Source organism: Budorcas taxicolor, chromosome X (assembly GCF_023091745.1).
Source record: "Budorcas taxicolor isolate Tak-1 chromosome X, Takin1.1, whole genome shotgun sequence".
In the NCBI taxonomy this organism is placed as follows: Eukaryota; Metazoa; Chordata; class Mammalia; order Artiodactyla; family Bovidae; genus Budorcas; species Budorcas taxicolor.
In genome coordinates this window covers 57,475,466-57,482,626 of record NC_068935.1, presented here as the reverse complement: position 1 = coordinate 57,482,626, position 7,161 = coordinate 57,475,466, and the positions used below count along the sequence as shown (strand labels likewise).

The 7,161-nt window shown below is 44.9% G+C and overlaps 1 pseudogene; it reads right to left on the bottom strand.

Moving 5' to 3' along the window:
* Window positions 1-5,200: 5,200 nt before the first annotated feature.
* LOC128070275 (pyruvate dehydrogenase E1 component subunit alpha, somatic form, mitochondrial-like) lies at window positions 5,201-6,685 on the bottom strand (annotated as a pseudogene).
* Between the last annotated feature and the right edge of the window lie 476 nt (window positions 6,686-7,161).

The window sequence follows — 7,161 nt, the reverse complement described above, 5'->3', positions numbered from 1 at the left end:
AGGCCAGGAGCATCAGAACATGTATGGTATTTATTCATACTGGGAAAACTTTTCATGTAAAAGTGAAACCTCTGAGTTAGGGCTTTGGGCCAATTCGGTAAACTACCTGTAGGACTAAGGGAAGAGGGTTACCACTGTTTTGCTGCTTTTACTTTTTTTTTTTTTTAACCATGTTATAACTTCTGCCCTTTGGAACCTAACGGTCCAAGGTTTTTGGATGGTCTCTGTTTCTTTTCCCAGGCCTGAGAAGGTGAGGTGGAGCGTGGTTCATCCATTGTCACATTGTCTTTCTGCACAGATGCCCTGCCCAGGCCCAGAGCTCTGGGTCTCCACATGGCACTTGGGGAGGGGCTATCAGTGGTTAGTCTCCAGGGTGCCAACAGTCAGGGACCAGCCTTTCTGCTCACTGCTCCCCTGTGTGTGGAAACCCTGCCAAGTCCAGAGGAAAATGTGCAGAAAGAGAGAATAACTTAGATATTCACCAGACGTGGCTCCTGACTGGAGACTCTAGCCCTTGCCACCCCCGGTTCTGACGTGTCATACATTTGTCAGACTACTCAGTGCCCCAGCTTCAATCCTCAGAGATTGCACTGCAGCCCAGGTGTAGCAGAGGGCAGCCATTTGGGAATAAAAGCCTCAGTCATTTTTAAGATGATTCAAAATATAAGAAGGTTTGCTGTCCATACGTTAATTTTCAACCAAGGAGCAACCTTGGGGATTTGGGTCAGAAAGGATATGGAAGGCAAAAAATATAAAATAAGTGATACACACTGAAAATCTGCTCTGCAAAGCAAGCTGTCAAAATCCAGACAGAACATTTTTTTAAAGCAATTGTGAGCATTTCTGAGAACTTCAGTTGTCTTAGTTCATCATTCGGAGGAGGAAAGCCCCTTCTACATGTTGCTCCCCAAATTCTTCACCTTCCAGAGAGGAGGCTTTGTCAGATGAGAGCCCTTTGCAACACGTCACCCTAAGGGATATATTGTGACATCCTACATTAACCAGAGGCTTCCAGAAGGCAGGAGTGAAGTGTCACAGCCTTGGGACACTCCTGAATGTTGGCACAGCACTTGGCACGTCCCACTCAATGTCACCCGAAGGATGTGACAAGGCATGAAAACTGCAGGAGAAGAGCTGCTCCCAGAGCAGTGATCCCAGTGTCCATGGGTGTGCACAGCCGACCAGAAGACCTTGTAGGGCTCATTGACCACTAGGCCTGTTTGCGGAATTCTACACCAAGGGACCTGCAAATGGTAATGAGTGAGGAAACCACCAGGTGATTGAGTCCATTCCCCTGGAGGCCGGCTGATCTCAGGGGGCATTCTTTAGGTTGTTAGCCTCCTGGACCTCCCGCACCAAGTTCTCCCACAGTCACTCATTCTTCCACCTGTTAGCTTCCTGCATAGAGCCCTCCCACAGTCCCTCTAGGAAAACAATAAATGTGACTTGGAAACAAGGCCTACCTTCTACCCCACAGGACTTTGCCCTGTCCTTCCCTTTCACCTCTCTTTCCAGGAAGCCCAGTTTGGTTCCAAACTGATTGAGCATCAGCCATGAACAGTCATTGTCTCCAGCTTCATAATGGTGTAGACTCAGAGCCTCAGTCTGGGGTGTCTACACACTCCGGGGAGTGGTCCACATACAGACTAAAGACCATCCATGTGTCTCATCGAGCTGTGTTCACATCTGCTCTTGGCAGGCATGAGATGTCCAGCTTTGCTGGCTGAGAGTCTTCCTGTCCCACTGGCCCAGCAGGAAAGACGGTTTGTATTGTTACCATCTTGTTCCCTTGGGGAACATGCACAGGTGACCATGACTAACTGCCTCGTGACCTGGTATGTTTATCTCCCCAGCCCTGTGCTTACCTCTCTGGCTGCAGGGTTGTGGGGCAGCCATCAGCCAGCCCTGATTCTCTTTGTTCTCTGCACTCTTGAGTCCTGGGCACTAAGTCATCCACACAGGGGGCTCCAGGGAGAGACACAGTCTGTCCTCAAATTCTCTCCTCAGAAAGAGCCCAGTACACTGTGGAAAACCAGCCTTTTTCGTTAATTTTTCATCCAATGATTCCCATGGTATTTTTTCACCTATCTAGGAAACTAGCAAGAAGACAATGAAATTTCTCTCTGTAGATGGTTACATGCCTGTCTGTCCCTTTGGCTCAGGCCTGAGATGTGATGTTTAGACCTTCATTGGTCATTTAAGCTGTAACAGACACAGTCATCTCAGGGGCTCCTTGTCCTAAGACCTTGCTGTGTGCACCTTGGCACTTGCAATCACTTTATTTATTTCTCTTATCACCTGATTCTCTCTCTCACAAACACGAGCACATGAATGTAAGGATCCTGTTCGCCCTGCTTGTGATCACTTTATTTCTGATGCATAAAAGAATGCTTAGCAGGTAGTTAGCATGCAACAAGCGTTGCTTGAATGAATGCACAGATGAAGGAATGCCACAGGTGAACTCAAGAAGTCATATGTTAATTTACAGTGGTTGACACAGGGTGAAAGACTGAGGGGAACAGAACATTAGCACATGACAGTGAAGTGTCTCTGCAGAGTTCAACTTCTTGAGCTCAAAAAGCTACCTAGTGTTAGCCTACTGGCCTGCATCCACACCCCAACATCTGCCGTGAAATAGAGAAGCCAAATTAACAAATCCTCTATCCCATCACTTTCAAGTTCATTCATCTTTTCCTTCCTTCCTTCCTCCTTAACTTCCTTTCTCTCTATTTCACACACCACACAGATCTCAAGATGTGTCCCTTTCAGTTTCATAGATTACTTTTCTATTGAGCACATCTTCTTAGTATGAAGATCCTCCTCTAATGGTTTAGAAAGTGATTTTAAACTATCTTTCTTTTTTACTACATTACCTTTTTTTTTTTCATTTTAACCAGGACTTATATCATTTAGAAGATAAAATATGTCCAGAGATTTTAAAAATATCCTCAGAAATGAAATGGCAAATTGAATCCCCAGACTTAGTTCTAATAGACCCATTTATTAAGGAAAATCAACACATCTAGCTTCCATAGGTTACACATTTTTTGCATTAAAGCTTTAAGTCACTTGTCTAGGCTGCATACAGTGAGAGGCATACATGCTAAAAGTAAAGAGCAATGAGTTTTGGCAAATGTTTGCATGGGTGAAACCATCACAACAAGACCCAAAATGTCCTTCATGTCCTTTTCAGCCAGTTCTCACCTTTAGAGAAATCTAAGAATCTCAAAGAACCCCAGAGGCAATAAAACAAAGAAAAGTCACCCTGGGATACATCACAGCCAGACTACTGAAGGTCTAAGAGAAGAGAAAAACTTAAAAGAGCCAGAAATAAATAACACATTATGTAAAAGTGGATAATGACAAGATACATGACTGACATCATCCAAAAACTATGGAAGCCAGAAGAAGTTGGAATGACATATTCATGGTGCTGAAACAGAAAAGTTCTTCAACCAAAAATTCTGTACCTAGTGAAGCCTTCCTTCAAAAATGAAGGCAAGCATAAAAGCCATTTTAAGACAAAAATTGAGAGGATTTGCAATCAACAGATTTTCTGTGTAAGGAATGCAGAAAGAAGTTATTTAGGGAAGGAAAATCACACAAAAGGCAACTCAGATCTATAGGATCCCAAATTATGCAGAAATAGCAAATACAGGAGTGAATATAACCTCCCCTAGCCCTCCTCCCCAGCAGAGTTCCCCAGTCCCTGACTGCATTCAGAGGCACAGCTTCCTCCTCACCTGGCAGGTGTGGAATGTATTTAACAAGTGGCCCATACCTGCATATACAGAGGAACACGTAAACCCAGGTCTCCTGTTACCCACAGCTTTCCCAGCCACCACTGAGTAGGCATCATACTCCATGAATCTAGAAATGCTCCCTTCAGAAAAGGACTCCTAAAAAAAAAAGAAAGAAAAGAAAAGGACTCCTTTCTCCACACCAGCTACAAAATGACCAAACTCGCGTTGCCTTCTGTGGCTGCAATGTGTTTCAGCCACAGGATGACCTGTGCTGGTCACTGAGTTGCTGTCCCTGCAGTGGGATGGGCAGCCACACTAGGACACTGCCATCTAGCCAACTGAGAGATGTCACAGCAATTCTCAAACATAGGCCTGGGACTTCCTTGGTGGTGCAGTGGTTAAGACCCCAAGCTTCCATTGCAGGGGCACAGGTTCAATCCCTGATTAGGGAACTAAGATCCCAGATGCCTCAAAATGTGGCCAAAAAGCAATAAAAAGAAAAAAAAAAAACACAGGCCTACCTCTTCAGGAGGTCATTCCACCAGTGACTACTCAACTCTTGCGATGCCCCCCTTCCTGGCTGCCTGCATGTTTCATGCCCGATGATGACCACTCCAGTCCTGGAACTGCCTGCCCATGCACATCTGTCTTTGCATACCTCCATCTCTCTCTGGTACACTGGCTTTTGACCTTTGGTAACTGAAACCTCTAGACCACTAGATAGCTCTGACTGTTGAGTTTCCACATTGCTTTTGTGATTCAGAGTTCCATCATTCACATAGCCCTTAATCATTCCCCATCCATTCTAACTCTTGATGGCTGCACACTTTATGTCAGCAATATATTGGTTGCCGTGGTGACAAAGGTAAACAACACAAGGTCCCTTCACTGGAAGCTTTCCTGTTTCCCAAGGGGTAAGGGGACAGCTGATTGATTTAAGTATCAGAGAGGGTGACAAGGTGTTCTAGAGGCTTAAAGTGAAAGTCGCTCAGTCGTGTCCAACTCTTTGTGACCCCATGGACTATACAGTCCATGGAATTCTCCTGGCAAGAATACTGGAGTGGGTAGCTTTTCCCTTCTCCAGGGGATCTTCCCAACCCAGGGATCAAACCCAGGTCTCCAGCGTTGCAGGTGGATTCTTTACCAGCTGAGCCATAAGGGAAGCCCTTAGTAACTAAAGTATGTGTTAAAACTAGTATATAACTAAATCAAATAAAACTATTTTAAAGAAATAATGTGGAGGGTTAAGCAAACTATTACCTATTTTAGACCTATGTAACTAAAATAACCTTAGGTGTACAATCACCTCTTTTAATGCAACACTGTACAAACCACATGCAAACACTATCTTAATCTACACACCTTCTCTGTATGAGTTTTCTTTCTTGACAAAATTGAGAACACAAAGCATTCCTTACAGTTGCTGCCAAATATGCTGAAGGTGTGCATATCTCTCCTTAACTGATGGACTTAAACTCGATCTACTGGTTTGCACCTTGGACTTCAAAAGGTCAATCATTGCAGTAGATGTGATAGCTGAGGTTTTTCCAAAGTGGTTCAGCATCAGCGATAGCAAACTGGGCAGCATGCTCAGTTTCTTTTCTCACTTCCACACCAATTTCCTTTAATTCTTCAACAATGGCAAGATTGCTGTTCACCATCCTGTCCTTGAGGAGCATGATAGGATCACTCTTACTTCTAACCTCCTGAATCTCTTCTCGGGTATGGTAACCCACTCCAGGATCACTCATGCTGTGTCCATGGTAACAGTAAGTCTGCAGCTCCATCAGTATAGGCCCCTTTTCAGATCTACAATAGGCAGCTGCAAATTTTGTGGCCTTCTAAACACGCAGGCCATTCTGAAAGGAGATCAGCCCTGGGATCTCTTTGGAAGGAATGATTCTAAAGCTGAAACTCCAGTACTTTGGCCACCTCATGCGAAGAGTTGACTCATTGGAAAACGCTCTGATGCTGGGAGGGATTGGGGGCAGGAGGAGAAGGGGACGACTGAGGATGAGATGGCTGGATGGCATCACCAACTCGATGGACGTGAGTCTGAGTGAACTCTGGGAGTTGGTAATGGACAGGGAGGCCTGGTGTGCTGCGATTCATGGGGTCACAGAGAGTCGGACACGACTGAGTGACTGAACTGAACTGAAACACGCAGGATATCCATTCCATCTACCCAGCCCAGGAATAAAGTCACCTCTCTTGTAGTAATCAGTGCTGGCTGCTGCTCTCTCCACAGATGTTCCCATCCCACACTGGTTATTCTCAAAGATGAAAATACAAGGCAATTTCCACAAAGCTACCATATTTTAAGCTTTGAAGATCTGACCCTGATTAGCAGCGTCATTGCCATACAAAGTCAAACAGACCTCATCTTTTCCATTATACTCACAGGTCAGAGCAATCCCAGATCCCAGGGGCACCTGAGCTCCCAAGATGCCATTGCCTCCATAGAAATTCTTGGCATACACATGCATCAGTCCTCCTTTTCCTTTAGCACAACCACCTCTTCGTCCTGTAAGCTCTGAGAGAATCTCCTGGACAGAGAGTCCATGAGTAAAGGTAAAGCCATGAGCCTGGTACTCTGTGATCAGATGGTCTGTGGGGTTGATGCAGGCCTCCAGGCCTATACAACAAACTTCCTGACTATCACACAAGTGACAGAAACCACGAATAATTTTCTGTTTATACAGCTGATCTGCTTTTAACTCCATTCAGCAAACAGTCTGCAGCATCCTGTAGTATTTGAGTCCATCCTCCCTGGTAAACACTGTAGTGACAGGAGGGCCCTCTTCCAGTCAGTGAAGATCACATTTCTTAATTTCAAAAGTAGCATCATTTGCAAAATGATGGGATGCCACCAGCTCTCTGCTTGCTGGCTTCTGGGCGACGCCCGACAACATGCGAGAGACAGTGGTGAGCATCTTCCTCATGGAGCACAGGCAGTGGCTGCAGCTGCAAATCCCCAACGAGCCTAACACTATGGCCCAGGTGAGTCCAAGTCTCCTTTTCTAGAGGCTTAAGGCTCGAACAAATGTGCAGTTTTTCACCAGTAATTTAAGATTATCAGATAAACCAGAGAAAGTCAAATACTGTATAGTATCACTTATACTTGGGGTCTGAGAAAATACAACAAACTAGTGAATCTGACAAATAAGTAGCAGACTCACAGATACAGAGATCAAACTAGTGGTTAACACTGGGGAGAGCGAGGGGTAAAATAGGGATCAGGGGAAATAAAGTTATTAAGGGATTAAATGAAACTGTTATCAGACACAAGTCCATGTGCCCAACATACAGTGAGACCAAACCAAAACGCTGAAGTTTGGAGCAGAGAAAGATGTATTGCAGGGCTCTGCAAGAAGGCACAAATACATGCTAATTCTGTTATTTTGCAGTGTATTTATAT